Source organism: Ips typographus, linkage group LG10, assembly GCF_016097725.1.
Source record: "Ips typographus isolate SLU linkage group LG10, UJ_Ityp_2.0, whole genome shotgun sequence".
Lineage (NCBI taxonomy): Eukaryota > Metazoa > Arthropoda > Insecta > Coleoptera > Curculionidae > Ips > Ips typographus.
In genome coordinates this window covers 3,326,625-3,338,781 of record NC_138431.1, presented here as the reverse complement: position 1 = coordinate 3,338,781, position 12,157 = coordinate 3,326,625, and the positions used below count along the sequence as shown (strand labels likewise).

Genomic DNA, 12,157 nt, shown 5'->3' with positions numbered 1-12,157 from the left:
GCTTCCTTGTTATTGAACGTTGCAACTGTCAAACTTAGGTCAGTGGAGCTCAAAATGTAACTCATCAAAGTTATATACTATTACGATAATTTATAGATTCAAGACACTTCTAAGCTAAATGTGACAGTAGTGACAGCTGTCACGTGACTCTGAACGATGTCCTCAATTGTCACCAAACGTTACAACTGTTAAAATTACTTCCATGGAGCTGTAAATATCACTTAAAGTGTAAACAAAACAAAATTATACACAATTACGATCATTTATAGCTTCACGGCACTTCTAAGCTGATTGTGACAGTAGTGACAGCTGTCACGTGACTAACAACAATGTCTTAAACTGTCACCAAACCGTAAAACTGTCAAACTTACTTCCATGGAGCTGTAAATATCACTTAAAGTGTAAACAAAACAAAATTATACACAATTACGATCATTTATAGCTTCACGGCACTTCTAAGCTGATTGTGACAGTAGTGACAGATGTCACGTGATTAACGACAATGTTCTACACTGTCCAAAACCGTGAAACTGTCAAAATTACTTCCATGGAGCTGTAAATATCACTTGAAGTGTAAAGTGTAAACCAAACAAAATTATTCACAATTACGATCATTTATAGCTTCACGGCACTTCTAAGCTAAATGTGACAGTAGTGACAGCTGTCACGTGACTCTGAACGATGTCCTCAATTGTCACCAAACGTTACAACTGTTAAAATTACTTCCATGGAGCTGTAAATATCACTTAAAGTGTAAACAAAACAAAATTATACACAATTACGATCATTTATAGCTTCATGGCACTTCTAAGCTGATTGTGACAGTAGTGACAGATGTCACGTGATTAACGACAATGTCTTAAACTGTCACCAAACGTGGAAACTGTCAAAATTACTTCCATGGAGCTGTAAATATCACTTGAAGTGTAAAGTGTAAATCAAACAAAATTATTCACAATTACGATCATTTATAGCTTCACGGCACTTCTAAGCTGATTGTGACAGTAATGACAGCTGTCACGTGACTAACAACAATGTCTTAAACTGTCACCAAACGTGGAAACTGTCAAAATTACTTCCATGGAGCTGTAAATATCACTTGAAGTGTAAAGTGTAAACCAAACAAAATTATTCACAATTACGATCATTTATAGCTTCACGGCACTTCTAAGCTGATTGTGACAGTAGTGACAGCTGTCACGTGACTAACAACAATGTCTTAAACTGTCACCAAACGTGGAAACTGTCAAAATTACTTCCATGGAGCTGTAAATATCACTTGAAGTGTAAAGTGTAAACCAAACAAAATTATACACAATTACGATCATTTATAGCTTCACGGCACTTCTAAGCTAATTGTGACAGTAGTGACAGCTGTCACGTGACTAACAACAATGTCTTAAACTGTCACCAAACCGTAAAACTGTCAAACTTACTTCCATGGAGCTGTAAATATCACTTAAAGTGTAAACAAAACAAAATTATACACAATTACGATCATTTATAGCTTCACGGCACTTCTAAGCTGATTGTGACAGTAGTGACAGCTGTCACGTGACTAACAACAATGTCTTAAACTGTCACCAAACCGTAAAACTGTCAAACTTACTTCCATGGAGCTGTAAATATCACTTAAAGTGTAAACAAAACAAAATTATACACAATTACGATCATTTATAGCTTCACGGCACTTCTAAGCTGATTGTGACAGTAGTGACAGCTGTCACGTGACTAACAACAATGTTCTACACTGTCCAAAACCGTGAAACTGTCAAACTTACTTCCATGGAGCTGTAAATATCACTTAAAGTGTAAACAAAACAAAATTATACACAATTACGATCATTTATAGCTTCACGACACTTCTAAGCTGATTGTGACAGTAGTGACAGATGTCACGTGACTAACAACAATGTCCTAAACTGTCACCAAACGTTACAACTGTCAAAATTACTTCCATGGAGCTGTAAATATCACTTAAAGTGTAAACAAAACAAAATTATACACAATTACGATCATTTATAGCTTCACGACACTTCTAAGCTGATTGTGACAGTAGTGACAGCTGTCACGTGACTAACAACAATGTCTTAAACTGTCACCAAACCGTAAAACTGTCAAAATTACTTCCATGGAACTGTAAATATCACTTAAAGTGTAAACAAAACAAAATTATACACAATTACGATCATTTATAGCTTCACGGCACTTCTAAGCTGATTGTGACAGTAGTGACAGATGTCACGTGACTAACAACAATGTCTTAAACTGTCACCAAACGTGGAAACTGTCAAAATTACTTCCATGGAGCTCTAAATACAGTTTCAACTGTAACTCCTGAAAATGGTACCCCAACATGATATTTTATATGTTTCGTCAATTTGGACAGTTTTGACAGCTGTCATGTGACATGACAAACCGGAAAATCTGTCATTAAACGTCACATTTGTCAAATTTTGCCTTCACGAAGCTGTAAATACAACGTTGTACTGTGATCTACCTATAATAGATACACTATCTTGGTATTTTAGCATTTTAAAGCTTAATGGTAGTGTTAAGTCAATTTTGACAGTAGTGACAGCTGTCACGTGACCAACAACAATGTCCTAAACTCTCACCAAACGTGGAAACTGTCAAAATTACTTCCATGGAGCTCTAAATACAGTTTCAAGTGAAACTCCTGAAAATGGTACACCAACATGATATTTTATATGTTTCGTCAATTTCGACAGTTTTGACAGCTGTCATGTGACATGACCAACTAGAAAATCTGTCATCAAACGTCACATTTGCCAGATTTTGCCTTCACGAAGCTGTAAATGCAACGTTGTACTGTGATTTACCTCTATAATGGATATAGTATCTTGGTATTTTAGTATTTTGAAGCTTAATGGTAGTGTTAAGTCAATTTTGACAGTAGTGACAGATGTCACGTGACTAACGACAATGTCCTAAACTGTCACCAAACGTTGCATCTGTCAAACTTAGATCCATAGAGCTGTAAGTATCACTTGAATTGCGTAACTTATAAAAATGACACCCCACTATGATGTTTTATGATATCTCTAAGTTAATTTTGACAATTTTGACAGTTGTGCAGTGACATAACCAACGTCCTAAACTGTCATCAAATGTCACATTTGCCTCCATGGAGGTGCCAATACAACGTTTGTACTGTGATTAGTAAATTGGTATTTTAACATTTTAAAGCGTAATGGTAGTGTTTAGTAAATTTTGACAGGTGTGACGTATGACTAAAGACACTGTTACCAAACGTTTCATCTGTCAAATTTACATCCATAAAAATGTAGATACAAATTGGGACTGTAACTCAACAAAATGATTATAATAGTAATTGTAGAGTTTTAATAGCTTCATATGGCATCTCTAAGTTGATTGTGACGTTTCTGACAGCTGTCAAACATTTTGACAGCAGATTCTGGCCATTCAGGAAGCACACCGCAACTTTGCTCCTTATTTAAACTGTTCTGTCAATGAATATAATCAATCACCGTGTATATGAACGAGAGAGGTTAGCGTTTGTCTGAATTTCGGTGTCGTGACCCTTTTCAATCAAAACAACTCCGTTTCCTAGTCACGTGACATCGTAATACCCTGCCAAAGACCATCTTCGAGGCGTTTCATCTTCCTCGTCGGAGAGGTGATTGAACCTGGTGCTCCTCTCTCCCTCTCCTTCGGCGGGGGGGCACCACCTGAAGAATCGGGCACCGCGGCAGTATTACACAACGACGTCGTCGTCGTCAGAGCTTGTGCATGATGCCGGTACGACCACGTGCGTCGTCGCAGTAGTTTCGACGGTCGTCGCGACGTCCGGCGTCGTCGTGTGGTGCGCATGATTGGTTACTAAGGGGATGGGCGTGTTGTGGGGGGTGGTTTTTTGAGTTGATTTTGATTGGTTGCGCACAGTAATGGGGATGCGGATAGACTCAGAACAACACTTGTACGGAGCTAAGGTACTGTTGCCATGGCAATTTTCATTATTTCCTGTTCATTTGATCAAAAGCACTGTTTACGGGCTTAAAATGGTTCATAAACTCTAGAAGACTGAAAATTAACCTAAAAACTTACTAATTTACTTGTAAACCTTCAAAATTGTCTTGAAAGTCCATACATTTGACTATAAAGTCAATTTCAATGCAATCTACACGTTTCCAAACCCTAAAACACTAAAAATTTACTTGTAAACCTTGAAAACTGTCTTGAAAGTACATACATTTGACTGCTAAGCCAATTTCAATGCAATCTACAGGTTTCCAAACTGTAAAACACTAAAAATTTACTTGTAAACCTTGAAAATTGTCTTAAAAGTACATACATTTGACTGCTAAGCCAATTTCAATGCAATCTACACGTTTCCAAACTCTAAAAGACTAAAATTGACTTGTAAACATTGAAAACTGTCTTGAAAGTACATACATTTGACTATAAAGTCAATTTCAATGCAATCTACACGTTTCCAAACTCTAAAATACCAAAAATTGACTTGTAAACCTTGAAAATTGTCTTAAAAGTACATACATTTGACTGCTAACCCAATTTCAATACAATCTACAGGTTTCCAAACTGTAAAAGACTAAAATTGACTTGTAAACATTGAAAACTGTCTTGAAAGTACATATATTTGACTGCTAAGCCAATTTCAATGCAATCTAAACGTTTCCAAACCCTAAAACACTAAAAATTTACTTGTAAACCTTGAAAACTGTCTTGAAAGTACATACATTTGACTGCTAAGCCAATTTCAATGCAATCTACACGTTTCCAAACTGTAAAAGACTAAAATTGACTTGTAAACATTGAAAACTGTCTTGAAAGTACATACATTTGACTGCTAAGCCAATTTCAATGCAATCTACACGTTTCCAAACTGTAAAATACCAAAAATTGACTTGTAAACCTTGAAAATTGTCTTAAAAGTACATACATTTGACTGCTAAGCCAATTTCAATGCAATCTACTCGTTTCCAAACTCTAAAAGACTAAAATTGACTTGTAAACATTGAAAACTGTCTTGAAAGTACATACATTTGACTATAAAGTCAATTTCAATGCAATCTACACGTTTCCAAACTCTAAAATACCAAAAATTGACTTGTAAACCTTGAAAATTGTCTTAAAAGTACATACATTTGACTGCTAAGCCAATTTCAATGCAATCTACACGTTTCCAAACTCTAAAAGACTAAAATTGACTTGTAAACATTGAAAACTGTCTTGAAAGTACATACATTTGACTATAAAGTCAATTTCAATGCAATCTACACGTTTCCAAATTCTAAAATACCAAAAATTGACTTGTAAACCTTGAAAATTGTCTTAAAAGTACATAAATTTGACTGGTAAGCCAATTTCAATGCAATCTACACGTTTCCAAACCCTAAAACACTAAATATTTACTTGTAAACTAACTAACTTGTAAACCTTGAAAACTGTCTTGAAAGTACATACATTTGACTGCTAAGCCAATTTCAATGCAATCTACACGTTTCCAAACTCTAAAAGACTAAAATTGACTTGTAAACTGTCTTGAAAGTACATACATTTGACTATAAAGTCAACTTCAATGTAATCTACACGTTTACACACTCTGAAATACCAAAAATTGACTCGTAAACCTTGAAAATTGTCTTAAAAGTACATACATTTGACTGCTAAGCCAATTTCAATGCAATCTACACGTTTCCAAACCCTAAAACACTAAAAATTTACTTGTAAACCTTGAAAACTGTCTTGAATGTACATACATTTGACTATAAAGTCAATTTCAATGCAATCTACACGTTTCCAAATTCTAAAAGACTAAAATTGACTTGTAAACTAACTAATTTACTTGTAAACCTTGAAAACTGTCTTGAAAATACATACATTTGACTATAAAGTCAATTTCAATGCAATCTACACGTTTCCAAACTCTGAAAGACTAAAATTGACTTGTAAACCTTGAAAATTGTCTTGAAAGTACACACATTTGCCTACTAAGTCAATTTCAATACAGTCTACACGTTTCCAAATCCTAAAACACTAAAAATTGACTTGTAAACCTTGAAAACTGTCTTGAAAGTACATACATTTGACTGCTAAGCCAATTTCAATGCAATCTACACGTTTCCAAACTGTAAAATACCAAAAATTGACTTGTAAACCTTGAAAATTGTCTTAAAAGTACATACATTTGATTGCTAAGCCAATTTCAATGCAATCTACACGTTTCCAAACTCTAAAAGACTAAAATTGACTTGTAAACATTGAAAACTGTCTTGAAAGTACATACATTTGACTATAAAGTCAATTTCAATGCAATCTACACGTTTCCAAACTCTAAAATACCAAAAATTGACTTGTAAACCTTGAAAATTGTCTTAAAAGTACATACATTTGACTGATAAGCCAATTTCAATGCAATCTACACGTTTCCAAACTCTAAAAGACTAAAATTGACTTGTAAACTTTGTAAACTGTCTTGAAAGTACATACATTTGACTATAAAGTCAACTTCAATGTAATCTACACGTTTACACACTCTGAAATACCAAAAATTGACTCGTAAACCTTGAAAATTGTCTTAAAAGTACATACATTTGACTGCTAAGCCAATTTCAATGCAATCTACACGTTTCCAAACCCTAAAACACAAAAAATTTACTTGTAAACCTTGAAAACTGTCTTGAAAGTACATACATTTGACTGCTAAGCCAATTTCAATGCAATCTACAGGTTTCCAAACTGTAAAAGACTAAAATTGACTTGTAAACATTGAAAACTGTCTTGAAAGTACATATATTTGACTGCTAAGCCAATTTCAATGCAATCTAAACGTTTCCAAACCCTAAAACACTAAAAATTTACTTGTAAACCTTGAAAACTGTCTTGAAAGTACATACATTTGACTGCTAAGCCAATTTCAATGCAATCTACACGTTTCCAAACTGTAAAATACCAAAAATTGACTTGTAAACCTTGAAAATTGTCTTAAAAGTACATACATTTGACTGCTAACCCAATTTCAATGCAATCTACAGGTTTCCAAACTGTAAAAGACTAAAATTGACTTGTAAACATTGAAAACTGTCTTGAAAGTACATATATTTGACTGCTAAGCCAATTTCAATGCAATCTAAACGTTTCCAAACCCTAAAACACTAAAAATTTACTTGTAAACCTTGAAAACTGTCTTGAAAGTACATACATTTGACTGCTAAGCCAATTTCAATGCAATCTACACGTTTCCAAACTGTAAAAGACTAAAATTGACTTGTAAACATTGAAAACTGTCTTGAAAGTACATACATTTGACTGCTAAGCCAATTTCAATGCAATCTACACGTTTCCAAACTGTAAAATACCAAAAATTGACTTGTAAACCTTGAAAATTGTCTTAAAAGTACATACATTTGACTGCTAAGCCAATTTCAATGCAATCTACACGTTTCCAAACTCTAAAAGACTAAAATTGACTTGTAAACATTGAAAACTGTCTTGAAAGTACATACATTTGACTATAAAGTCAATTTCAATGCAATCTACACGTTTCCAAACTCTAAAATACCAAAAATTGACTTGTAAACCTTGAAAATTGTCTTAAAAGTACATACATTTGACTGCTAAGCCAATTTCAATGCAATCTACACGTTTCCAAACTCTAAAAGACTAAAATTGACTTGTAAACATTGAAAACTGTCTTGAAAGTACATACATTTGACTATAAAGTCAATTTCAATGCAATCTACACGTTTCCAAATTCTAAAATACCAAAAATTGACTTGTAAACCTTGAAAATTGTCTTAAAAGTACATAAATTTGACTGGTAAGCCAATTTCAATGCAATCTACACGTTTCCAAACTCTAAAAGACTAAAATTGACTTGTAAACATTGAAAACTGTCTTGAAAGTACATACATTTGACTATAAAGTCAATTTCAATGCAATCTACACGTTTCCAAACTCTAAAATACCAAAAATTGACTTGTAAACCTTGAAAATTGTCTTAAAAGTACATACATTTGACTGATAAGCCAATTTCAATGCAATCTACACGTTTCCAAACTCTAAAAGACTAAAATTGACTTGTAAACATTGAAAACTGTCTTGAAAGTACATACATTTGACTATAAAGTCAATTTCAATGCAATCTACACGTTTCCAAACTCTAAAATACCAAAAATTGACTTGTAAACCTTGAAAATTGTCTTAAAAGTACATACATTTGACTGCTAAGCCAATTTCAATGCAATCTACACGTTTCCAAACTCTAAAAGACTAAAATTGACTTGTAAACATTGAAAACTGTCTTGAAAGTACATACATTTGACTATAAAGTCAATTTCAATGCAATCTACACGTTTCCAAATTCTAAAATACCAAAAATTGACTTGTAAACCTTGAAAATTGTCTTAAAAGTACATAAATTTGACTGGTAAGCCAATTTCAATGCAATCTACACGTTTCCAAACCCTAAAACACTAAATATTTACTTGTAAACTAACTAACTTGTAAACCTTGAAAACTGTCTTGAAAGTACATACATTTGACTGCTAAGCCAATTTCAATGCAATCTACACGTTTCCAAACCCTAAAACACTAAAAATTTACTTGTAAACCTTGAAAACTGTCTTGAATGTACATACATTTGACTATAAAGTCAATTTCAATGCAATCTACACGTTTCCAAATTCTAAAAGACTAAAATTGACTTGTAAACTAACTAATTTACTTGTAAACCTTGAAAACTGTCTTGAAAATACATACATTTGACTATAAAGTCAATTTCAATGCAATCTACACGTTTCCAAACTCTGAAAGACTAAAATTGACTTGTAAACCTTGAAAATTGTCTTGAAAGTACACACATTTGCCTACTAAGTCAATTTCAATACAGTCTACACGTTTCCAAATCCTAAAACACTAAAAATTGACTTGTAAACCTTGAAAACTGTCTTGAAAGTACATACATTTGATTGCTAAGCCAATTTCAATGCAATCTACACGTTTCCAAACTCTAAAAGACTAAAATTGACTTGTAAACATTGAAAACTGTCTTGAAAGTACATACATTTGACTATAAAGTCAATTTCAATGCAATCTACACGTTTCCAAACTCTAAAATACCAAAAATTGACTTGTAAACCTTGAAAATTGTCTTAAAAGTACATACATTTGACTGATAAGCCAATTTCAATGCAATCTACACGTTTCCAAACTCTAAAAGACTAAAATTGACTTGTAAACATTGAAAACTGTCTTGAAAGTACATACATTTGACTATAAAGTCAATTTCAATGCAATCTACACGTTTCCAAACTCTAAAATACCAAAAATTGACTTGTAAACCTTGAAAATTGTCTTAAAAGTACATACATTTGACTGCTAAGCCAATTTCAATGCAATCTACACGTTTCCAAACTCTAAAAGACTAAAATTGACTTGTAAACATTGAAAACTGTCTTGAAAGTACATACATTTGACTATAAAGTCAATTTCAATGCAATCTACACGTTTCCAAATTCTAAAATACCAAAAATTGACTTGTAAACCTTGAAAATTGTCTTAAAAGTACATAAATTTGACTGGTAAGCCAATTTCAATGCAATCTACACGTTTCCAAACCCTAAAACACTAAATATTTACTTGTAAACTAACTAACTTGTAAACCTTGAAAACTGTCTTGAATGTACATACATTTGACTATAAAGTCAATTTCAATGCAATCTACACGTTTCCAAATTCTAAAAGACTAAAATTGACTTGTAAACTAACTAATTTACTTGTAAACCTTGAAAACTGTCTTGAAAATACATACATTTGACTATAAAGTCAATTTCAATGCAATCTACACGTTTCCAAACTCTGAAAGACTAAAATTGACTTGTAAACCTTGAAAATTGTCTTGAAAGTACACACATTTGCCTACTAAGTCAATTTCAATACAGTCTACACGTTTCCAAATCCTAAAACACTAAAAATTGACTTGTAAACCTTGAAAACTGTCTTGAAAGTACATACATTTGATTGCTAAGCCAATTTCAATGCAATCTACACGTTTCCAAACTCTAAAAGACTAAAATTGACTTGTAAACATTGAAAACTGTCTTGAAAGTACATACATTTGACTATAAAGTCAATTTCAATGCAATCTACACGTTTCCAAACTCTAAAATACCAAAAATTGACTTGTAAACCTTGAAAATTGTCTTAAAAGTACATACATTTGACTGATAAGCCAATTTCAATGCAATCTACACGTTTCCAAACTCTAAAAGACTAAAATTGACTTGTAAACCTTGAAAACTGTCTTGAATGTACATACATTTGACTATAAAGTCAATTTCAATGCAATCTACACGTTTCCAAACCCTAAAACACAAAAAATTTACTTGTAAACCTTGAAAACTGTCTTGAAAGTACATACATTTGACTGCTAAGCCAATTTCAATGCAATCTACAGGTTTCCAAACTGTAAAAGACTAAAATTGACTTGTAAACATTGAAAACTGTCTTGAAAGTACATATATTTGACTGCTAAGCCAATTTCAATGCAATCTAAACGTTTCCAAACCCTAAAACACTAAAAATTTACTTGTAAACCTTGAAAACTGTCTTGAAAGTACATACATTTGACTGCTAAGCCAATTTCAATGCAATCTACAGGTTTCCAAACTGTAAAAGACTAAAATTGACTTGTAAACATTGAAAACTGTCTTGAAAGTACATATATTTGACTGCTAAGCCAATTTCAATGCAATCTAAACGTTTCCAAACCCTAAAACACTAAAAATTTACTTGTAAACCTTGAAAACTGTCTTGAAAGTACATACATTTGACTGCTAAGCCAATTTCAATGCAATCTACACGTTTCCAAACTGTAAAATACCAAAAATTGACTTGTAAACCTTGAAAATTGTCTTAAAAGTACATACATTTGACTGCTAACCCAATTTCAATGCAATCTACAGGTTTCCAAACTGTAAAAGACTAAAATTGACTTGTAAACATTGAAAACTGTCTTGAAAGTACATATATTTGACTGCTAAGCCAATTTCAATGCAATCTAAACGTTTCCAAACCCTAAAACACTAAAAATTTACTTGTAAACCTTGAAAACTGTCTTGAAAGTACATACATTTGACTGCTAAGCCAATTTCAATGCAATCTACACGTTTCCAAACTGTAAAAGACTAAAATTGACTTGTAAACATTGAAAACTGTCTTGAAAGTACATACATTTGACTGCTAAGCCAATTTCAATGCAATCTACACGTTTCCAAACTGTAAAATACCAAAAATTGACTTGTAAACCTTGAAAATTGTCTTAAAAGTACATACATTTGACTGCTAAGCCAATTTCAATGCAATCTACACGTTTCCAAACTGTAAAATACCAAAAATTGACTTGTAAACCTTGAAAATTGTCTTAAAAGTACATACATTTGATTGCTAAGCCAATTTCAATGCAATCTACACGTTTCCAAACTCTAAAAGACTAAAATTGACTTGTAAACATTGAAAACTGTCTTGAAAGTACATACATTTGACTATAAAGTCAATTTCAATGCAATCTACACGTTTCCAAACTCTAAAATACCAAAAATTGACTTGTAAACCTTGAAAATTGTCTTAAAAGTACATACATTTGACTGATAAGCCAATTTCAATGCAATCTACACGTTTCCAAACTCTAAAAGACTAAAATTGACTTGTAAACCTTGAAAACTGTCTTGAATGTACATACATTTGACTATAAAGTCAATTTCAATGCAATCTACACGTTTCCAAACCCTAAAACACAAAAAATTTACTTGTAAACCTTGAAAACTGTCTTGAAAGTACATACATTTGACTGCTAAGCCAATTTCAATGCAATCTACAGGTTTCCAAACTGTAAAAGACTAAAATTGACTTGTAAACATTGAAAACTGTCTTGAAAGTACATATATTTGACTGCTAAGCCAATTTCAATGCAATCTAAACGTTTCCAAACCCTAAAACACTAAAAATTTACTTGTAAACCTTGAAAACTGTCTTGAAAGTACATACATTTGACTGCTAAGCCAATTTCAATGCAATCTACAGGTTTCCAAACTGTAAAAGACTAAAATTGACTTGTAAACATTGAAAACTGTCTTGAAAGTACATATATTTG

At 32.6% G+C, this 12,157-nt stretch overlaps 1 protein-coding gene across 1 annotated transcript in view; it reads left to right on the top strand.

Moving 5' to 3' along the window:
• The first annotated feature begins 3,757 nt into the window (after window positions 1-3,757).
• Eip78C (Ecdysone-induced protein 78C) overlaps window positions 3,758-12,157 on the top strand; it is a 53,217-nt gene continuing 44,817 nt past the window's right edge. Inside the window, exon 1 of the mRNA XM_081987944.1 lies at window positions 3,758-3,974. The gene's annotated coding sequence lies outside the window, so the exon portion shown is untranslated. The remainder of the gene's footprint in view (window positions 3,975-12,157) is intronic.